The following is a 24,629-nucleotide window of genomic DNA, read 5'->3' as shown; positions in this document are numbered from 1 at the left end:
ATAAAAAGTTATCAATGAGCTTATTTACATTAGTTTTCATCTTAATTCTTCAAAGATCCAGTGTGTATTTTACACTTACATTGCACACTTACACTGTGTCTCAATTCGGATGATCACATTTCAAGTGCTTGATACCATATATGGCTAGTGACTACCGTATTGGATAGTTCAGCTCCCAATTACCTGGGCCACAACCAAGGTAACCCTTGAAATGAAACTCCAAATTCTGACTCATTAGTCTTGAAATAATATATACCTCCACCCCATATCTTTATAGCCCATAAAATTATATTTCTCTCACCTGGAAGTTCTAATTCACTAAACTATGTCCCTAGGGCTCCATCCACCAAGTCAAAGGTCACCATACTTGCATCTGTCTGAAACCTAACATACTTCCCACTTACTACAAAATCCATCAGAACTGATCTTGTCGTTTTGCCAAGGCCAACTCAACAGAAGTTTTCACCTCCTACTCTCTTACCAAATGTGATATATCAAAATTATCCTGTGAAAAGTAGCATGAACTTACTGTGAATATATTCATAAATTCAATGTGCTAGGTCAACAAACATGTGAAGTAGAATCTTCCAAGAAAGACATGAGTCAAGAAAACATGGCATAAGGGAAAACAAACTGGATTGGGGTTCAAGCTGGGATTTCAGTCCCAGCTTTGGCACCAGGTAGTTTTATGTTCTTGGGCAACATACAAACATTTCTGAGTCTCCAAAGTGTGATGTATTATATAAAGGCACTGGATTAAATGATTCCTAAGTCCCATTCAATAGTACCAACTATTTTTGTAAAATAAAGAAGAAAGAGTTGGGAAATGAGGGTGAAGGAGGATAAATCCACTTGGGAAAGAGTTAAAATCTCTTCTACATATAGAATAGAAAGGAAGCACTGGAGCTTGGGGTCCACACCAAATAATAACAACAACAATAGTAATAGTAATAATAATAATAATAAACACTCCAGTAAAAAATCTTGGATCCTATTTCTCAATTTCTAATATTTCTTCAAGAGAAGGTTATTCTGCCCAAGGTTTTCTTCAGGGCAAATTTGACATCCTTATTCCTCAGGCTATAGATTAATGGGTTGAACATGGGCACAACAATGGTATAAAATAGGGAGGACACTTTCCCCTGGTCAAGAGGTAAAATAGAAGGTGGTTTGAGGTACATAAAAGCTCCTGACCCAAAGAAAAGAGAAACTGCAATTATGTGGGAACTGCAAGTACTGAAGGCTTTGGACCTTCCCTCAGTGGAGCTAATGTGGAAAATGCTGAAAAGAGTGAAAACCATAAGAGGGAAAAATGGCAACAAAAGGCACCCCAATGCCAACAGTCACAGCAATAAAGACAACTAGTACGTTTATGTAAGAGCTATTGCAGGAGAGCTCAAGGAGGGGAATGATGTCACACATATAGTGATTGACAAGGTTGTCGGCACAAAAAGTCAGAAATACCATATTTCCTGTATGAGCCACAGCCCCAAAAACCCCCATCCCATAGACCCCCAACAAAAGGAATAAACACACCTGAGGAGACATAGTGACCGTGTACACCGGTGGTTTACAGATGGCGACCTAGCGGTCATATGCCATCGCTGACAGGATGAAGGATTCAGAAAAGAGAAAAAAACAAAAGAAAAAGAGCTGAGTCATACACCCTGCACAGGAAATGATATTCTTCTTTGGGACAAAACTTGTGCATTTTGGGGAAGATGGCAGTAGAGAAACTAAAATCTGTGAAGGACAAGTTGAAGAGGAAAAAGTACATGGGAATATGAAGGTGAGAATTCAGTCCAATCAAGGTTATCAATCCCAGGTTCCCCACTACGGTGACCATGTAGAAACCTAGAAACAAGAAGAAGAGGGGATCTGGAGTCCTGGCTGGTTTGTTAAGCCTGCGAGGATAAACTCTGTCACAGAGGAGATATTATCTGCAGCCGTTCTCCTCTAGGAGAATTTGTGAGGGAAAAAGAAGAGTTGTTCAGAAAAAAAGAGGGAAAAAAAAAAAAACCCTTCTTGAGAATGGCATTTGAACAGAGAGATTTTTGAACTTCAAGAAGATGGCATTTCATCATACCTGTGTCTCTCTTTTCATGGTCCCCAAGTACCTTGAACCATCCTAGTAACCTGTGGGTGAAATTTACCTCCAGAGTAAGGGTCCCTTCTGTGCACTTCCTCCATTCTACAGCCGTTGGTCAAGGATGTAAGCCCTTCTCTAGGGTGACTCTTGAGACGTGGAAGCCATTCAACCCTGCCTAGGCCTTCCACCTTGGGGCCAGAACTCAGCAGAGCAAGAAGATGAGGTTGTGTGCCCAGGGTGTTTGGCTGGAATGGCTATGGAATTATTATGTGACAATAATAATGGAGTCATAATGTAAAGTTATTAATTAACTTTAAGAAAAAGAAAAGAGACACTTACTGAGCACCAACTAGGGGAGAGGCATTGATCTAAATGCTGTGTGTCATTGTGATTATCCTCATATGACAGATGAGGACACTGGGTTTAAGTGACTTGCACTAGTCCCAGTGCTTCTGAGTTGCAGCAGAAGGTGAATGAATACAGCTCGTCTGGTTCACAGCGTTTGATCTTGTAACCACGCTGCCACAGGACAGACCAGGTCAGGCAGGCACTCACCCTCCTTCTGCTTGGAGTCACACTGCTGTGCTCCACTGGCTCTCATCCATCTCCTTCATAGAGACTCAAATGCCCTGGTGAAAAGAAGGTGAAAACTCGGAGCTCAGAGGCCTCTGCTTCTGCTTCTCTACTTTAAGGATCAAAACCTCTAGTTTATCTTGATTCTCTTGCTGAGCAGAAGAACAAGATATCTGATTGTGGCTTTGCCCCAAGCTTCCTGTCCAGCTTTCAGGGATGAAACAGCATCCTTTCCTAATGCACAGGAGACTAAAGAGTTTTATTCTGGATTAGAGATCTCAGTTGACCTAGTTACAAGAGACTCCCTCAGGATCACTGCTTCAGAGACCACCTTCCCTAAGGAAGAAGAAATGTTTATTTACATCTTTGATAATGCTTGACACGGCTTTTAACAGCCTATTCCTTTACAGAGTTTACATTTTTTAAGCACATTTAAGGGCAAAGCAATGTGGGAAAAATAATTCTTGCTACTTTGTTTTGAGCACTTACTGTGTACCAAACACTGTATCTGACCCAGGACCCTCATACGAAGGATCCAAAGCAATACACAAATAATTTTATCTCATTAATTCCTCACAACAACCTATTAATAGGCTAGACCTATTAATCTTCGCTTTAAAAGGAGACACACACACAGATTGTAGGTTCCAGAATCTTAAGTCAGACTCTGGTCTGTCCAACTCTAAACTTCATAGGGACCAGGGACGTTGCTGGACTTCTTAAAGATACTTAATGTGTGTTACGGATGGCACCCGGTTTGTCTCTAGACATCAGTCCTGGCTACTGTAAATTGCACACGTTCTCAAATAGTTCTCAGGAAGGAACTTCATTCAAATAGGGACTACAGAGGCAACTTGTACTCTGCACCTCTTACCAGGGGCTTTTATATATTAAGGACGACAGATTTCATAGCCAAGAAATAAATCTTGATGTGGGGAAATTTGAGGTTTGGTGTGCTGGTGGATTAGAGAGGTTTTTGGTCCTGGGTTAATGGCAGAAGTCCTCTTACAAAAGTTATGAAATCAAAATATAAAGGCAGAAGTCTGTCTTCCTTCAAGCAAGTCTAACTAAAATCACTGCACTCAGGCCTGTGTATGTTTATGAGTTTGTGCGCATACATCAGTGAGGACCTACTTCCCCTAAGCTAAGACTCCGCAGTGATGGTGCCTCATCTTTTTGATATACATTTAGAATTTTCCATGTCCCAAAGTAACCCTAATGAATCTCAGTCCCACTGCACAAAAGTTAAAAATGAAGAAAGATAATTCATTAAAATGAAATTAAAATAGGCTCTCCTTGAGTTCCAAGTACGAAGAAGACTTTGAGGGGTTCTCAGAAAGCTCTTAGGGGATTTTGTTACTTCAGAGACAGTTGCCAGGGCAACCCCATTTCCAAATGCATCTTAAGCAGAGTTTCTCTAAAGCCATGTTACCTGATGCCTTGCTCCAGTACAAGCAGAAAGCAAAAGCAAAAGCAAAAAAAAAACCTGTTTTGTTTTTCTATTTGTATAGTACTATCACCTTTCCAAAACTTCAATCTCTGAGAATGACTTTCTTCTATTTATTTCTAACTTAAATTATATATTATACATAAAACATCACAGGGCATGTGAAGATTTACATATGATAAAATGTCTTTGCAAATACGTCTCATGCATGTGCATTAGCTCTCAGACTTCTGGTAGTCCATTGGAGTTGTACAAGTATGGTCCCAAACCAATCCCTACCTATCACAGGATTCCCAGCTTCGTAAGAAGCACAAACCTGACCAGCGAGAAAAGATGGCATCTGAGAGGGCTTCATGTGAAATAGTCTCCATTAGCTCCTGACAAAGGAGATAGAATTAAATTCATCTTTCAGTAGTCATATGGGCCTGTATAATAGTTAATGTTAAGTTGTTTTTAATAAATGTATTTGACAATGTAATATGTGAGGTTCAGGGATGCAAGAAAACATGATTCATGCCAGAAGGAAGCTTACAGTCTAATAGTGCCTCTTAACCTTTCATACTGTTTTGTTTTCTTAAATTCTCTATGAGCTCAATTGTTTCATGGCTTCAACAGTCCCTCCATGTAAATGGCTCTCAAATTTGTGTCTTTAGTTTTCAATTCTCTATTAAGCTCCTTTCCTGTGTATCCAAACTTTTTCTGGATATTTCCAAGAGGCCGTCCTGTGGTCATCCCTGAACTCACTGAGAACAAGGATGAACACATTTTCCTTTCTGTCTTTTCAACCGCTCCATTATTTATCTGGGTATCACCAATGGTTAGGAAGTAGAAAGTAGAATTCATAAGGCTAGATTCTAAGTCCTGGTTTTCTAGGACAGTCCCAATTTGCGCTTATTGTCCCAGAAAAATTAGTAGTTTCCTTCCACTCTGAAATATATCCTAGTTGAATGAGAAGTACTCAGAGCATGAATTTTGGAATCTGGTAGACCTCAGCACAAACCCTGGTTCTACTACTTAGTAGCTATGTGATCTTGAGAAATTTGTTTAGCCTTTCTATGAGTTTCCAAATTTTTATCTTAAAATTAGTAAAATAACCACAACTCAAAGTGTTGTTTTAATGAGTAAATGAGGCACCTTCTGGCACAAAGAAGATACAAAAGAAGCTAATTCATTATTATTATTATTAAAAAACAATTTATATGTTACATATTGCTTTATTAAATAAATAAAATTTATTATAATAATAGTAATAACTATATCTTTGGGTGAAATTAGTTTCAGAATAGGCTAGAACAGAAGGCAGAGAAATCAATTTAAAAACTTTACACAAGCAGTAGAAACAGAAAAAGATGAACAGGGCCACATATTATGATATTATGATGAAATGCTAAACAGGATTTAGTGTCTCTATGGCTTGAGAGAGAACAATGGAGAGGAAGAGGCACAAATCATATTTGATTAAGTTTTCAAGCTCAGGGAAACAGGAAATGGAAAAATAAGGAAACGACAAAGAAAAGGTAGAAAATTGAAACTCAGAGATTGAATGAAAGGGATTAAGATACAATTCGGGGAATCATCCGAATAGATGATTACAGAAAAATGGGAAAATTGCTTCAAGGAGGAGAGTTTAAAGACAACAGCAAATTAAATACAACCTTCCAAAAATGCCTACACACAGATAATGGGAAAAGAAAATTGACCAGGGAAATGTCAAAATAAGGCAAACTTAGTGGTTAAGAGCAAGAACTGGAGAAAACAAACCTAGAATTAAACCCCAACCGTATTCTTTATATCCTGGCAAACCTGAGTAAGTCACTTAACCTAATTAAGACTCAGCGTCCCAATCTAAAAAACGGGATAACAATACCAAACTTGCAGGTATCTGTGATGGTTAAATTTTACTCCAGTGAATATTCACTTAGTAAATATTAGCTGAGTCTATAAAATGTCACATAGGCCAAAAGTAGGGAAAATGTCAAGAGTAAGGGATAAATAATGTTACCAAAGTCCAAGGGGGAAAAAACTCGAAAAATAACCTTGAACTAAGTCATTCTCTTGCAAGTGTATTCACTTATTTTTCCATGTAACTTTTACTGTCTTTAGTCTGATACAACTTACAACTATTCATTGGTTATTTCAAGACTGTATTCCATAAACCTCAACTAGGTTAAAAGCTTCTTCAGGGAAAATTCTTAATCCTATAGCTTTGTGGTACACTAACACTCAGTACCTGCCTATCAGTGATGAATATATTATAGATGTTCCTTATTACCGTACCCTACCCCCTTCTTATTTTTCCATTTCCGTCATCCTGCTCCTGTTCCCCTGAGCTTGAAAACTTAATCAAATATGATTTGTGCCTCTCCTCTCTGTTGTTTTCTCTCAAGCCATTAGAGATACTAAATCCTGTTTGGCATTTCATCATAATATCATAATATGTGGCCCTGTTTATCTTTTTCTGTTTCTACTGCTTGTGTAAAGTTTTTAAATTGATTTCTCTGCCTTATGTCCTAGCCCATTCTGAAACCAGTTTCATTAGTTATTACTATTACTATAATAAATTTTATTTATTTAATAAAATAATATATACCATGAATTGTTTTTTAATAATAATGGTAGAACTTGCTGAAAGTAATGCATTTTAACAATTTATTTCTTACAAGTAGTGCATTTATATTTTAGAAAAATTATAGGATATATATTAACATAAAGTAGAAAATAAAAGCCATCCACTCATAAACAATCACTGTTAATATTTCGGTGCATGATGTTTGATGTTAGATCATATTGTATATACTACCTTGAAGCATTTTCATCGGGTCATTTGTAGAGATGTGGATGGATCTAGAGTCTGTCATACAGAGTGAAGTAAGCCAGAAAGAGAAAAACAAATATCGTATATTAATGCATATATGTGGAATCTAGAAAAAAGGTACAGATGAACCTATTTGTAGGGCAAGAATAGAGACATAAACGTAGAGAATGGACATGTGGACACGGGGTGGGGGGTGGGATGAATTGGGAGGTTAGGTTTGACATAAATACACTAGCATGTATAAAATAGATAGCTAGTGGGAACCTGCTGTATAGCACAGGGAGCTCAGCTCAGTGCTCTGTGATGACCTAGATGGGTGGGATGGGGGGGTGGGAGAGAGGTCAAGAGGGAGGTGATATAGGTATACATATAGCTGATTCACTTCATTGTACAGCAGAAACTAACATAACATTGTAAAGCAATTTTACTCCAATAAAAAACTATATATTATTGGCATCTTTATGTGCCAGTAAATAAACTTCAACAGCATTGTTCTTAATGGTTTTATAATATGCCTTCAGTGGATGTACTATCATTTAGTATGTCAGTTCTTTGTTTGACATTTGTTATGTCCAATTTTGACTAAGATAAATACTGCTGAGTTGAATGTGCATTTTTACAAACCTAACCATTTATTTTCTGAGGGTAAATTCCTAGAAGTTAAATTGGTAAGTCTAAAGATATACCCTCTGTTAAGAATATTGCTGAAATGTTCTCATGAAAGGTTCAATTACACTCCTATGAGCAATGTATAAGTGTTTCTTTTCCCCCATGTCTATCCTAACAAGTTCCTAACAAATTGAGCCAATTTGGTGCTAAAAATGCCATCACATTAATTCATATTTCTGTAAGTAATGTTGGGCTTTAGGAATTTAGTTTTATGTTTCTTGGCCTGGGCCCTTCATATGTTGTATTTGAGTATTTAAATCTACTTTATTGGGGTATAATTGACATACAATAGAATGAACCCAGTTTATGGATTTTTACAGTTCATTGATTTTTAACAAATGTATAATCCCATGCAACCACCACTCGATCAAGATACATACCATTTTCATTACCCTAAAAAGTTCTCTGGTATAATGAATGATCCCTCACTCCTGGTCCTGGTGACTTCTGATTTCAGTCACTATATATTATTTTTGCCTGTTTTTGGCATTTATAAAAATGTAATCGTACAGTATGTACTCTTTCGTGTTAAGTTTCGTTCACTCAGCATAGTTTTGAGATGAATTCATGTTGTTGCATGCTTTGGTAGTTCATTCCTTTTTTATTGCTGAGGAATGTTCAATCATATGAATATACCACAATTTGTTTACTCATTCACCAGTTGAGGGAAATTTATATTGTTTACAGTTTGAGACTAACATAAATAACGCTTCCATGAATATTCAGCCACATATGTTTCCATTTCACTTGGCAAATATCCAGGAGCAGAATCACTACATTATATGAAACATGTACTTTTTTATTCTATTAAAATCTGCCAAAGTGTTTTCCAAAGTGGTTGTGCCATTGTACACTCCCACCAGCAATAAATGAGAATTCCAGCTGCTCTCCAGTACATGGAATTGTCAGTATTTTTAATTTTGTCATTCTGTTGGCATGCAGTGGCATCTCATGATTTTATTTGTTTCCCTGATTATTAATGATATTTATTCTCTTTTCATGTCTGATTAGCCATTTATATATCTTATTTGGCTATTTATATATTTCTTACTTGGCTACTGTGTTTTCTTGTTATTGAGTTACAAAAGTTCTTAATATAATCTGGGTATAAATATTTTGCATATATTTTGAAAATATTTTCTCCCAGTTAGTGGTCTGCTTTTCATTTTCTTAGCAGTGTATTTCAAGGAACAGAGTCTCAGTTTTTATGAAATCCAATTTATATTGTGGTTAGTGCATTTTTGTTCTATCTATAATTCTTTGCCTGGCCCAAGGTGGTGAAGATATCTTTTCTGCTATGTCTTTTTCTAGACTTTTACTGGTTTTGCCTTAATATTTAGGTCAGTATCCCATTTTGAGTTAATTTTGCTTAACTTTTTATTTTGGAGCATTTCAAATGATGAAAAGTAAACAGAAGAGTATAATAAATCTCTCCATATCCCTCCTAGTTTCAACAATATCAGCATTATGACAATCTTATATCATCTCTACCTCACTGGCTTCGTAATCTCAATCGATGATGATGGTGACAGTTCTTTCCCAGGTAAAATTTATGTACACTGAAACACACAAATCTTAGCTGTATCATTTTTAACAAAAAGATACACCTCTGAAACTCACACCATTATCTTAATATAGAACATTTCAATCATTCCAGAAAATTTCCCTTGTTCCATGCTGGTAATCTCATTCCGCCTGGGAAAACTACTAGTCTGATTTTCTTTCACCTTAAATTAGCTTTGCCTCTTCTATAACTTCATAAAATGAGTCACACATTTTGTGGGGTTTGATCTGGCTTCTTTTGCTCAGCATAATTTCTGTAGATCATATGATAAATCTATTTTTAATTTTTTGGGAACCTCCCTATTGTTTTCCATAGTGGCTGAACCAATTTCATTCCCACCAACAGTGTACAGGGGTTCCTTTTTCTCCACATTCTCAGCAACACTTGTTATCTCTTGTCTTCTTAATAATAGCCATGCTAACAGGTGTGAGATGATATCTCAGTATGGTTTTATTTGCATTTTCCTGATGATTAGTGATGTTGACGTAACTGCTTGGCCACTTGGATGTCTTCTTCAGAAAAAAATGTCTATTTAGTTCCTCTGCCCATTTTTTAATCATATTTTGTTATTGAGTTGTATGAATTCTCTATATATTTTTATATTAACCCCTTATCAGATATGTGACTTACAAATATTTTCTCCCATTCTGTAAGTTGCCTTTTTATTTTGTTGATTGTGTCTTTTGCTCTGCAGAAGCTTTTAAGTTTGATGTAGTCCCATTTGTTTTTGATTTTTGATTTTGTTGTTTATGCTTTTGGGGTCATAGCCAAAAAATCATTGCAAGACCAGTGTCGAGGAGATTCTTCCCTATATTTCCATCTAGACGTTTTATGGTATCAGATCTTATCTTTAAGTTTTTTAAGTTAAAATTAATTTTTGTGAGTGGTGTAAGATAGTGGTCCAGTTTCATTGTTCTGCATGTATTTATCCAGTTTTCCCAACAACACTTCTTGAAGAGACTATCCTTTCCCCATTCTTGGCTCCCTTGTCAAATACTAATTGACTGTATATGCGGGGGGTTAATTCTGGGCTCCCTGTTTTGTTCCATTGATCTATGTGAACATGGTATGCCTTTTCCTTTGTGTCTTTGATTTCTTTCAACAGAGTCTTGTAGTTTTCATTGTACAGATCTTTCACTTCCTTGGTTAAACTTATTCCTATATACTTTATTGATTTTGATGCTATTGTGAATGGTATAGTTTTCTTTATTTCCTTTTCAGATGTGTATAGAAATACACTGATTTCTGTATGTTAATTTAATATCCTGCAACTTTACTGAAATTATTGATTAGTTCCAAAAATTTGTTGGTTGATTCTTTGGGATTTTCTATATACAAAATCGTATCATCTGCAAATAGCAACATTTTTACTTCTTTTCTGATTTGGATGTCTTTTATTTCCTTGTCTTGCCCAATTGCTCTAGCTAGGATTGAATGAGAATAACTAGGATTGAATAAGTACTGCATTGAATAAGAGTGGTGAGAGTAGGCATGCTTGTCTTGTTCCTGAAATTAGAGGGAAATCTTTCAATTATTCTCCATTGAGTGTGTTAGCTGTGGCTTTGTCATATATGGCCTTTACTAAGTTGAGATTTGTTCATTCTATACCTAATTTGTTGTATTATCATGAAAGAATGTTCTATTTTGTCAAATGCTTTTTCTGCATCTACACTGATGATCATGTGATTTTTCTCTTTCATTCTATTAATGTGATATATTTCGATTATTGATTTGCATACATTGAACCACCTTTGCATCCCAGGGATAAATCCCACTTGGTCATGGTGTGAAAACCTTTTAATGTGTTCTTGAATTTGGTTTGATAATATTTTGTTGAGAATTTTTGCATCTATATTCATCAAGGATATTAGTCTATAGTTTTCTTTTCTTGTAGAGTCCTTATTTGGCTTTGGTATCAGGGTAATACTGGCCTCACAGAATGAGTTTGGGAGTATTCCCTCCTCTTCAACTTTTTGAAAGAGTTTGAGAAAGATTGGTATTAATTCTTCTTTAAATGTTTGGTAGAATTTGCCAGTAAAGCCATTTGGTCCTGGGGTTTTCTGTATCAGGAGGTGTTTGATTACTGATTCAATCTCTGCTCATTATTGGTCTGTTCAGATTTTCTATTTATTCCTGATTCAGTCTTGGTAGTTTGTGTGTTTTTAGGAATTTGTCCAGTTCTACGTTATCTAATTTATTGGCATATAATTGTTTATAGTTTGCTCTTATGATCCTGTGTATTTCTGTACATGTGATGAAGACATTACAAATGTCTTCTCTTTCATTTCTAATTTTATTTTTTGAGTCCTTTCTCTTTTTTTCTAAGTTAATCTAGCTAAAGGTCTGTCAGGTTTGTTTATATTTTCAAAGAACCTCCTCTTAATTTCATTGAGCCTTTCAATTGTTTTCACTGGTCTTTATTTCATTAATTTCCATGTAGATCTTTATCATTACATTTCCTCTGCTAACTTTGGGTTTAATTTGTTCTTCTTTTTTTAGTCTTTTGAGGTGTAGAGTTAGGCTGTTTATTTGAGATCTTTCTAATTTCTTTCTTTTATTGAAGTATAGTTGATTTACATTATTATATTAGTTTCAGGTGTGCAACATAATGATTCAATATTTTTATAGATTATACTCCATTTAAAGTTATTACAAAATAATGGCTATATTTTCCTGTGCTGTACAATATATCCTTGTTGCTTATTTATTTTATACATGGTAGTTTGTATCTCTTAATCTCCTACCCCTATATTGCGCCTCCCCCTTCCCTCTCCTCACTGGTAACTAGTAGTTTGTTCTCTGTATCTGTGAGTCTGTTTCTGTTTTGTTACATACATTCATTTGTTTTATTTTTTTAGATTCCACATATAAGTGATAACACAGAGTACTTGTCTTTCTCTGTCTGACTTATTTCACTAAGCATAATACACTCCAGATCCATCCATGTTGTCGCAAATAGCAGAATTTCATTCTTTTTATGGCTGAGTAATATTCCATTTTATATATATATATATATATATATATATATATATCTTACATCTATTTATCCATTCATCTCCTGATGGATCTGATTTCTTAATATATGTATTTATTGCCATAAACTTTCCTCTCAGAATTGTTTTTGCAGGATCCCATGGGATTTGATATGTTGTATTTCCATTTTCATTTGTTTCAGATAATTTTTCTCTTTTGATTCTTCTTTGACCCATAGTTGATCAGAAGTGTGTTGTTTAGTTTCCACATATTTTAGATTTTCTAGCTTTCCTCTTGTTACTGATTTCTAGTTTTATACCATTGTAGTCAGAAAAGATAAAAAAAAAGGGGGGGGAGAAAATAAACAAACAAAACCCAAGACAAATACCAAAGTCAAAAACTAACAAACAGCAACAACAACAATCAAAAGAAAAAAAAAGAAAACAAACAAAACCCTAAGACAAATGTTAAAAGCAAAAAACAAACAAACAAAACAAAAATGAAAAAAGAAGCAAACAAAAAAGAAGAGAACAACCAAACAAATAAAAGAACCCCAAAACTAAACTAAAAACAATAAACAAATCAAAAGCAGAAAGCAAACCAGTTACGTGGAGATTTTCTTGCCTTTTTGGAAGTCTGAGGTCTTCTGCCAGTGTTCAGTAGATGTTCTGTGACAGTCGTTCCACATATAAGTGTATTTTTTATGTATCTCTTGGGAGAAGGTGAGCTCCATGTCTTACTCCTCCACCATCTTGAAGGTTCTCCCTGTAGTCAGAAAAGATAGTTGGTATAATTTCAATCTTCTTAATTTTGCTAATGTTTGTTTTGCATCCTATCATATGGTATATTCTGGAGAATGTTCCATGTGCACTTGAGAAGAATGTGTATTCTGCTGCTGTCGGATGTTCTGTATATGTCAAGTTCATTTAGTCTAAAGTATGCTTCAATTCCAATGTTTCTATGTTGATTTTATGTCTGGAAAACCTATCCGTTGCTCCCAGTGGGGTATTAAAGTCCCTTACTGTTATTGTGTTGTTGTCCCTTCAGATCTGTTAGTATTTACTTAGTAGATTTAGGTGCTCTGATGTTGTGCATATATATTTATGATTATCATATCTTCTTGATGTAGTGACTCCTCTATCATTATGTAATGACCTTTTTTGTCTCTTGTTATTATTTTTGGTTAAACTCTATTTTGTCTGATATATGTACCGCTATCCCTGCTTTCTTTTGGTTTCCACTTGCATGGATATCTATTTCCACCCTTTCACTTTGAGCCTATGTGTGTCTTTAGAGCAGAAATGAGTCTCCTGTAAGCAGCATATAGTTGGGTTTTATTTTTATCTATCCAGCTACTTTGTGACTTTTGATTGGTAAATTCAGTCTATTTATATTTAGGGTAATTACTGATATGTAAGGATCTTACTACTGCCATCATACTATTTGCCTTCTGCTTGGTTTGTATCTCCATTGTTTCTTTTTCCTTCTTTTTCTGCCTACCTTTTTAAATTGGTAGTTTTCCATGGCAGTATGCTCAGTCTCTCACTTTTTTTATTTTTCAAGAATCTACTCTAGATTTTTGCTTTGTGGTTACCACAAGACCTACATAAAACATCTCATAGATTAAACAATCCATTTTACGCTGATAGCAACTTATCTTCATTCACCTACGAAGGCTCCACCCTTTTACTTCTCTTCTGCTGGAGAGGATGCTGCTGCTGCTGCCGAAAGTTCAGTCCCTTTCAGAGTGGATCTAGGGAATATGCCCACCTTGATGAGTTCCTTCCTCTCCTCTGCATCAAAAGTCATATGTCTCACTCCAGTGGCTTCCAGAGTCTCCTGTCAGGCAGGCTGCAGTGTCATCAGATGTTTTGACAACATGCTTTACAGAAGAAGAAAATGGAGTAATATATTTTAGATACTCAAAAACTTAAATGTGAACCAAGGAAGATTAACTTTTCTATAGCCAATCTGATTTCAAATATAAAAGCTGCAGATACACTGCTATCAACTGATTAAAAACACAGGGGATCTTGTTGCTGTGAACAAACTTTAGATAACCAACATTACTAAACAGACATGGGTAGCATTAAGTATTTTTTAACCTTTAAATCTAAGAAGGGTGGTTGCCAGGGGTTGGGTATGGGGGAAATGGGGAGATGTTAGTCAAGGGTACAAATTTTCAATTACAAGATGAATAAGTTCTGGGGATCTAATGTACAGCATGGTGCCTCTAGTTAATAATACTGAATTAAATACACACTTAAAATTTGCTAATAGAGTAGATTTTAAGTGTTTTCAGCACGAAGAAAAGGTAACTATGTGAGGTGATGGATATGTTTATTAGCTTGATTGTGGTAATCATTTCACAATATATATATATGTCGAATCATCACATTGTACACCTAAAAAGCCACATGTACAACTTAAATGTATATAATTTTTATTTGTCAATCATATCTCAATAAAACAGTAAAAATAATAAAATGAAAAATATAAAACTAAGAAAGGTTAATTACCAAAAAATACAGTAAAGTTTATTCTATTTTGATGAAAAAAACAGTTAACTAAAATTAAACAGGCTTTTTTTTTTTTACCTAAATTCAGTGAATTTGGTTATGGGGAAATGTCCAATACAAAAAGATATAAAATAAAGCCTTTTAATAATAAAGACCATAAATATAGTTTATTGTACATAAAGATGAAAACTAATGATGAATAGTAACCAGGATGGTAGTTACTGATGGCAAAGGCAATGATGTTGGTGAAGGTGATGATGATATTCATGGTAATGACTGATGTGGTCAAGGTAATGATGATGATGATAATGATGAAGCTAAAAATGTCCTAGTGCTGGCATGAGGTACCAAACGTACCAGGCTACAGGGTAACTCTCCCATTAGACGAAAAATTAACACACCTGGGAGGTAAAACATCTTTCATACTGCAAGAGTAAACCCAGACTAATTGCTCATTCAATGAGGACCCAGTCTCTGGAGCGGCTGCATTCCAGGAGAAATTCTACCTATATATAAACATACTCAGTGCTCCCAATCTCAGTGACCCATTTCTATGACTGTGTTCACCCCTTTCACTGGAAATAGATGTAAATCTTGTAGCTTTCTATTTTCTGGTATTTATTTCTTGATCACTGAAAACAAAGTACCTCCTAAGATTTCCAGGTAACAATGTTCCAGTTTTCCTCAACACAGGTATTCAATTATAGTTTTAAGGCAATTGTGTAAGATGAGAACAAAATAACTTCCATGAATTACCATTTCTACTACAGACCTTTTATATATACTCTTTTCAATCATATATCCCCCTTCTCTTGGTGCTTTTCCCCCACTTGCAAAGGAAGTATAGTTGTTTTCATAATTCTGATCGTTGTCATTAGCAGCAATTCTGAGCTTCTGGTGAGATGATAAAACTAGTGGTAAGATTTTTAGCAACTAATAAGAAATTTTGAGATCATTTATAACATTAGCTAGAAGATTACAGGAATAAAACTTAGATTTCTGTTGCCAACAATTTTCTATTCATTAGAAAAGATGTTCACGTCAAGAGGCAGGAAATAAAATCTCTGCTTTTTAACAATATTCTGTTGTATAAGGAACTTTGATTCCTGGTAATGATATATTTTTGTGGATTTTCTGTTCCTTATTTTTGGAGACTCCAATTTGAGGGAAGGGGCTATGAAAGATATCTTTTAAATCTACTGTCACTATCTAGATGAAATTTGTCTATCTCTTTTTTTAAAAAATTGAAATACAATTCAAAATTCTGTTACTAGTTACTCACTAGTTATCTCACTGCCAATAATTTAAGGTATAAAATTTATGAGAATGCAGATTACCTTCAATGCCAAAATGAACACACGTAATATTATTGCTGTTGTTGCTGAGCAAGTGAGTCAATGTCTTTTAATGCTGCACAACAAAGCAGGTTACAAACCAAAAGGTATAATATGCTCACTTTTAGTAAAAAAAGAAACATGTATAATAGTACACATATATGTAAATGCATATATGCATAGAAGATCTAGTAGAATATACATAGCAATTTTAGATTCTTAGTCGTTAGAATATGATGATTTGATTTTGCCAATCTGTATGTTTACTTTTCTACAGTGCAGATATATTGCTTTTGTAATTTAAAAAAAATTCCGGAAATATAGCAATAAGATCACTCCTTGGCCTTAAGGTACTAAATTAAGTTTATTTAAAATATAAAAATAAAGTGCCACAAAGAGACAAGTTATAGCAAGAGAGCATGGTATGGTGGAAGGCAAAACAGACTCTGTTGCCACTACTCAACTCTGCAATTCTACCGGAAAAGCAGCATCAACAATGCATAAAGGAATGAACATGGCTTTGCTCCAATGAAACTTTATCATTATAAAGTAGACAGTGAGCTGGATTTGACTGAGTTTGCTGAACCCTGTCCTGGAGAGTAGATAATATAATGTAGCATCTCTCTTTTCTTCTATGCTCTCCTCATACTAGGAAATAAAGAGTACACCTCAATATTGTGCAGCCACAATATTGCCATAGCCATAGCTGTGTGGATTTATAAGTCTACAAACCAAAGGAGAGGAAAGGGTACACAGATTTAGAGACAGAAGAATTAGGTTCAAGTTTCAAGTCACCACTAGTAAATTTTGTGACCTTTGAGGAAGCCTTAAAATCTCAGCACTTCAACCTGGAACTAACATAGTGTTGTAGGTCAATTATTCAACTAAAAAAAAAAAAAGTAAGGGAGTAGTACTTGAGACTAGTCTCTAAAGGAAATATGTGTACAATAAAAGATTATTAAAATATTAGTAATTATTTGAGGAGAAAATTAAAATAGCAGGAATATAAATTTTTTCAACTTAGAAATACATCTCAGAGATAGGATGTCTCTGAGTATCATCTCCATATGTATTGGTGCATGCCTCCTGGAGAGCATGTCTATTATTTGTATATTTTGTCTCTGAAGACAGTAGAGTCATGGTTTGATAGTATGATCTGATGCTATAATTAATAATAATAGATATTGTTGACCACTTATTATATGCAATACTATGGGCTAGGGGCTGTCCACTGTGAGGTAGATATTATTATCATTATTGCCAATTTACAGACATGAACTTATTTGCAAAGCAGAAAAAGAGTCACAGATGTAGAAAACAAATTTCTGATTACCAAAGGGGGAAGGTGAGGGGTGGAATGAATTGGGAGATTGGGACTGACATATACACACTACTATATATAAAATAGATAACTAATGGGAACCTACTGTATAGCACAGAGAACTCTACTTAATGCTCTGTGGTGACCTAAATGGAAATTAAATCTAAAAAAGAGTAGATATATGTATATGTATAACTGATGCACTTTGCTGTACAGCAGAAGCTAACTCAACATTGTAAAGCAACTATACTCCAATAAAAATTTATTAAAAAACGTATGAATGGCACCTCAGTTCCATTTAAGTCCAGCAGGACCCAGTTCTAGGAGAAATTCATTAAGTGACACAAAGTCCAGTGCTCGTGAAAGTTGATCCTTCCTTGTATGATAAATGCATTATCTCTGACCTTCCATGAATTTTACATTCACATGCTCAGGAAAATGTTTACAGGGGTGGCTTCTTCCCTTCCAACTCTATTCTGTGACTGGCCCTCATAATTTTTGTAAGAATTCTGATTGTACCTAACACAATCTTCATTTTTGTTGTATTGTTCAGAGAGAAATGAATGATTGTCTATTTTGAGTATTAAAAAAAAAAAGAATGCTTAGAAGTAAAAAGTTTATGTAACTTGCTTAAAATCACATAGTGAAAGTCAGAACTGGAATTTAACCCAGCTCTGTCTGATTTTTGAGTCTACACCTTTAACTACCACACTAAATGTCAAATATAATATTTTAACACAATTATGCCTTTTATTAAAAATACAATCTAGGCTTCCCTGGTGGCACAGTGGTTGGGTGTCTGCCTGCCAATGCAGTGAACACGGGCTCGAGCCCTGGTCTGGGAAGATCCCACATGCCCCGAAGCAACTAAGCCCGTGTGCCCAAAAAAAAAAAAAAAAAAAAATACAATCTACATTAATGCTACCAGTAAAAACTACAAGGGAACACAGTATTTTAATCAATTTTTATTTTTAAAAAATAATGTACCCACATACTTTAAAATTCAAATGCTACTAAAAGAATAGTAATGAAAACTAACAGTTACCTTCCCCAAGCATCCCCGCGTCCACTCTGCTGCCCAGAGGAAACCACTTTCAAATGTCTGTTTCCTCTGGTATTTACCTCTATGTTTCTCCACTATAGCTTACCATGATCTTTGAGGATTTTACTATTTTAGACATTATTCATGGCCTAAAATAGGACCTAAGACATAATAGTTATTAATAAGTATTTGTTTAATGCATTACTTCCACTTAATGTAGTTGCAGAATTATCTAACACTCCTCCACCTCAGGACCCCTCCCTATTCTCCCCAAACAGTATAATACAGTTTTTGATTCTCAGTAGTTAATGCCTACAAGATGAGAACTATGATAATGCAGACTTCATTATCATACTTAATTTTGCGGTGAGTCATCACTGCAGAGCCAAATATTGTACTTTTGATTATGTTTCCTTATTTGTACTACTTGTAAGTTTCCTGGAATTGTCATAATTGCCCGATAATAAGTATCACTCCTTTATATTTTCTCATGCTCCATACTATCTAAGTACCGATTACTATTGTTTTCCAAATGTTCAAACGTTTGATTCAATCTCCCAATTTCATTTCTCTCCTGAAGGCCTCCATGCTCTGTCCTTTCTGGACTCACTCTCCTAGTTCCCTTTGCTGCTCTCCTGTGTTTGATCCTCTCTTATCCTAGGTCCCAGTCTTGACATTGAGATGCCTCATCTCATTTCTGCTCTTTATATTTTATATACGATTGTCTCTCTCTCTCCCCCCTCCCCCCCATATCTCTCTCTGGCTAGGTATTTTTTAGTTTATTGATATTTTCAAAGACTGGTTTTCATTTCATTGATTTCTTTCTACTGTTTATCTGTTTCCTATTTCACTGATTTCTGTGATTATGTATATTATTTCCTAAATTCTGATTATTTTTGTAGTTTATTAAGGTGGAAACCTAGATGAATGATTTTAGAATTTCCTTCTATTCTAAAATGGCATTTAATGACAAGTTTCCCTCTTAGAGTTGTTTTAGCAGCATTCCAAAAATTTTGATTGATGTATCTTCATGTTCATTCAGGTCAAAATGTTATTTTCTAACTTAATTTATGACTACTTTGACCCATGTGTTATTTTAAAGTATGCTGTTTAATTTTCAACTAGTTGATGATTTTCCGAGTATCTCTCCATAAATTATTTATAGTTTGTTTTGGTAAGGGTACTGTATCTGATTTCACCTTGTTAAAGATATGGTGGTTTGTTTTATTGCCCAGAATAGGTTTTATCTTGAAACTCTTCTATGTGTACCTGAAAGATTGTGTATTCTGCTGCTTCTGTGTGGAGTGTTCCAAAAATGCCAATTTGTGGGTGTTTTCTATGTCATTACTAATTTTTCTACTAGTTCCATCAATTAGTAAAAATAAAGAGTATTGCAATCTTGAACTAATGGTGGACTTGTATATTCTCCTTTCAGTTGTCAGTTTTGGTTCATGTGTTTTGAAACCCTGTTAATAGGTGAACTTGTTTAGGAGTCTTATGTCACCTTAATGAACTGACTTCTTTATCATTCTGAAATGTTCCTTCTTATTTCTAGTAATATTCCTTGCTTTGAGATCTACTTTCTTTAATGCTGATGTGGTCACTTCAGCTTTCTTTCGTTGATATTTGCTTGGTATATTTTTTCAATACTTATAATTTTAGCTATTGGTGTCTTTATATTTAAAGTGGATTTCTTGAGAAAGCATATAGTTGGGTAATGCCTTTTATCCAATGTGACTATCTCTGCATTTTCATTACAATATTTAAACTATTTGCATTTAAATCAGTCATCAACATGGTTTAGTTTAAATCTACCATCTTGCAACTGTCCTTTATTCCAATTTTTCTTTTTCCTTGCCTACTTTTGGACTGACTCTTTTGATGATTATATTTTATCTCCACTATTAGCTTATTAGCTATAATTTTTTGTTTTGTTTTGTTTTTTATAAATTTATTTATTTATTTATTTATTTTTGGCTGTGTTGGGTCTTAGTTTCTGTGTGAGGGCTTTCTCCAGCTGTGGCAAGCGGGGGCCACTCTTCATCGCGGTGCGCGGGCCTCTCACTGTCGCGGCCTCTCCCGTTGCGGAGCACAGCCTCCAGACGCGCAGGCTCAGTAGTTGTGGCTCACGGGCTTAGTTGCTCCGCGGCATGTGGGATCTTCCCAGACCAGGGCTCGAACCCGTGTCCCCCGCATTGGCAGGCAGATTCTTAACCACTGCGCCACCAGGGAAGCCCCAGCTATAGTTTTTTTATTATTTAGTTGTTGTTCTACGTTTTGCAATATTCATCCTTTCTGGATTTGTCCACCTGGAGCGTGGCATGGAATCATTGGTACAACTGTTGGGCTTCCGATGTACTTTTCCCTCCTCTCAGGAATCAGTTTGGTGCTGCCTGTTGTCAAATGTCTGGAAATGGTTGTTTCATAGGCCTTGTCTGGTTTTCTGGTTGTTTATGGTGTAAATACAATTCCAGTATGAGTGGGTGGAAGTACCTTCATGGGTGGAAGTACAAGCACACTCACTAACTTTTAACTACTCTGAATATGTTTTGAAATCTTCAGATTAAAAAAAATTTTTTTTTTCACTCACATGGAACTTTTCTTTGCTCATCCATAAACTCAGGATTGGATTTACATTTACCACTTGACAATTTCTCAACAGAATCTACCAAATTACTTCTAGAAGGCAATTTATCAGCAGAAAAATACTCTCTGCTCTTACATATTGTTTCCTTCAGTTTTTTCTCATTGGAAAGAAAGGAGAAATGAAGAAAAATCATCGCAAGAACGTGTGATGCCCAGTGAAAGGAGGTGCATCTCAAGACCAACTTAAACTGGCATTTTGACTTAGCTATACCAAGATTTCTTCCAAGGAATCTCTTGGGCATCTACATATAATTACCATCAGCTAAAAATCTTCTTGATCATAGGTTGACTCTAAAAACAGACAAACAATAAGTAGTAATTTGGAAATCAACAGCATAGAAATAGAAAAATGGTGAAACAACCAGAAGGCAAGAAGGGGACAAAGGAAAATGTACACATCCCACTCAAATCATTTTGCTCTTGATCCGTAAGTTGTATTGTGTTATATTTCTACTTCCACCTACTCCTAAGCCTGATCCAAGCTGAATTTTTCCCCTGAGTTCTTTCAACACAGTGGAGAGCAATCAGTCTCAAACTCTTCCTCAGGAACTTTATTTGACTCAGGATAAACTGAATTCCATGCCAAAATTTCAAACTACAAAATCATTCTGGTTCCAATAAGCACAAAACTTGAAAAAAAATCTTTGCTACCTTTAGCTGAACTTTGCCGCCTACCGAGAAACGTAGTGCTCAATGCCCAAAACATGCCAATATATCAGAATTACTATAAGCAGAAACCAGACATCATTATTTTTTAAATCTCACCAGGTGATTTTTATGTGTAATTAAAACTAAGAATAACTATCCTTGGACCTCAGGTTCAATGAAAAATTTGGAGACATTCCAGATACCTAATGAAAATTTATCTTTGTATAGCAACTGAATATTTGGAAAATATTTCCATGTATATTATTCCACTATATTTCTGAACTTTGGAAATTGATGTTGTAACTCCATTTAATTCTCAAATGTGGAAACTGAGTTGTCACTCAGTAATTGGAAGGGCTCTAACTACCAGCCCACACTACCTGGATTTGAGATAAGGTGACCGCATGTTTTCATTTTATGGGTAATATTTTGGGATTGCATAGATGACAAGGGACTTTCTCTTTCTGGAGAAAAATTCAACCCCAAACCCATAAATAAAACACACTTTTCGTTACCTTCAGGGTACTTGAGAAACATGAGGGTAGTAAAAGCTCCAGGGATGGGCCTTTTTTCCCCACCTTCATATTCTTCAGACCATGCCAAACTCATCTGAATCCTAGAAAATATTAAAAGAAGTAAAGAGAGAAACAATTAGGAAAAAGTGAGTTCAAGATCACTCACTCAGGAACAGAGGCTAGTACCTAGCCTCACCAGAAAGGCTCATTCACCGTTTTTCCTCAGTATATGCAGGGGCTGCTGCACCAATGCTCAACTTCCTTATATAAAATGACATAGTACAATGAAGACAGACCTCTGTGTCCTCAGTCTGGAGTTGATTGAATCCTGGGATGTGTATCCGCTGATAGCAAGGACTGACTGTATATATCCTTTCATAGGCTCTTCTTCCTTATCTCCACAGGGCTCCCAGAGGAGAATGGCTGCAGAAAATCACTCTACAGTGACAGAGTTCATTCTTGGAGCTTTAACAAATCAGCCAGAGCTCCAGCTCCTCCTCTTCCTCCTCTTCCTTGGGATCTACTTGGTTACCATGATAGGGAACTTGGGCATGATAACACTGATTTGCCTGAATGCTCAGCTTCACATCCCCGTGTACTACTTCCTCAGCAACCTGTCACTCGTGGATCTCTGCTACTCCTCTGTCACTACCCCTAAGATCCTGGTGAACTTTGTGTCAGAAAAGAATGTCATCTCCTATGCAGCTCCACTTCTTCCTGGTGTTTGTCGTTGCTGAGTGTTACATGCTCACAGTCATGGCCTATGACCGCTGTGTCACCATCTGCAGCCCTTTGCTTTACAACATCATCATGACATCAAGTCTGCTCCCTGATGGTGGCTGGGGTCTCTGTCATGGGGCTCATTGGCTCAACCATAGAGACTGGCCTCATGTTGAAACTGTCCTATTGTGAGATCCTCATCAGTTATTACTTCTGTGATGTTTTCTCGCTCATGAAGCTCTCCTGCTCTAGCACCTATGATATTGAGATTACAACTTTCTTTTTGTCTGGATTTAACATCATAGCCACCAGCTTAACTTTAACCTAGCTTAGTCTTTGTTTCTTATGCTTCATCCTCTCCAGCATCCTCCATGTCCCCTCCACAGAAGGAAGGTCCAAAGCCTTCAGCACGTGCAGCTCCCGTCTTGGAGCTGTGGGATTATTTTATGGGTGTACTTCGTTCATATACTTAAAACCCTCCCCAGCCGGTTCCCTGGCCCAGGAGAATGTGGTCTCCCTGTTCTGTACCACAGTGATCCCCATGCTGAATGCCCTAATCTACAGCTTGAGGAATAAGGAGGTAAAGGCTGCCATGCAGAAAACATAGGGAGAAAACTCTTTAGGTGCAAATGTCGCCATTCTTTCTCAGGTTGAAAATTGGGAGAGAAATATAGGGGAGAAACCCTCTAAACATTTATACACACATGAATAGAGAACAACCATTTCTCAACATGACTGATTGAATGCATTTACTCATTTTTTCCTCTTTCCTTTCTCCCTTTCACATCTCTCATGCCGTGAATCTTGCTGGTTTGAAGTTCATGTTTTATTTTCCTTTTGGGATCAGTTGTTTGTTTGTTTGGTTTATCCTTTGTCCTCTGGTAAACATGTATCTTGTTTATAACATAAATTTAGAACTTTCAGCAGTGAGTTTAAGAGAGCTGTCCGTTGATTTATTCTCCTCTATAGAGAAGTATTACCCAAACTAAAAATAATTTGCACTTGAGAGTACACAGACAAATAGAGATGAATTCAAAAGTCACAAGAAATAGCAAATAGTCTCCTTCCCACCCAGCTTTATCCCTCTTTTCTCTTTCTTATTATATTATTACTATCTCATTCCTGCCACGATTATTTAAATGGTCTCTTCACCCAATTATTATTATTATTATCATCATCATCATCACCATCATAATTATCATCATCACATCACACTTTCATGGACGCTAGGCAATCGTCTAAGTGTTTTACGAAATTATCTCATTTCTCAGATGAGGAAACTTTGGTTTAGAGAGGTTAGGTAACTTTCTCATATTACATAGCTGGTAAACAGTTAACACTGAGATTCACACCGATAGTTCATCATCCCCCATCTCTTGGCCAACAGTCTCTCTGTGCAGCCTATTGATCTTAGCATAATTATAACCTTCGAATTTCAAATGTTTTCTGAAAATAACTTCCCTTTCTTCCACTATCTTCCCACAGCTCCCTGACAGCCAAGGAATATTAGACATTCCTGTAGTCTTTTCTCCACTAGAAATAACTGACATTCTGCCACATCTGCCAGTATGACTCAGTAAATCCAGTTGGCATGGGATAAAATGTCTTCCACCATTTGATTGAAACAGTGTGTTAAAGAGTTATTTACTTTGCACTGCAAAGATTTGTGGGCATTCTTTTCATTGTCATTCATAATTATTTAGAATAATACTGAACTAATTATCAGTCGTTTGTCATTTTTAATTATTTTAGGT

The 24,629-nt window shown here is 35.8% G+C and overlaps 2 pseudogenes; one reads left to right on the top strand and one right to left on the bottom strand.

Moving 5' to 3' along the window:
- Positions 1-1,016: 1,016 nt before the first annotated feature.
- LOC118899008 lies at positions 1,017-2,104 on the bottom strand (annotated as a pseudogene).
- Positions 2,105-22,568: 20,464 nt separating this feature from the next.
- LOC118899867 lies at positions 22,569-23,482 on the top strand (annotated as a pseudogene).
- Positions 23,483-24,629: the final 1,147 nt, after the last annotated feature.

Source organism: Balaenoptera musculus, chromosome 8 (assembly GCF_009873245.2).
Source record: "Balaenoptera musculus isolate JJ_BM4_2016_0621 chromosome 8, mBalMus1.pri.v3, whole genome shotgun sequence".
Lineage (NCBI taxonomy): Eukaryota > Metazoa > Chordata > Mammalia > Artiodactyla > Balaenopteridae > Balaenoptera > Balaenoptera musculus.
This window is presented reverse-complemented; position numbering and strand designations above follow the sequence as displayed.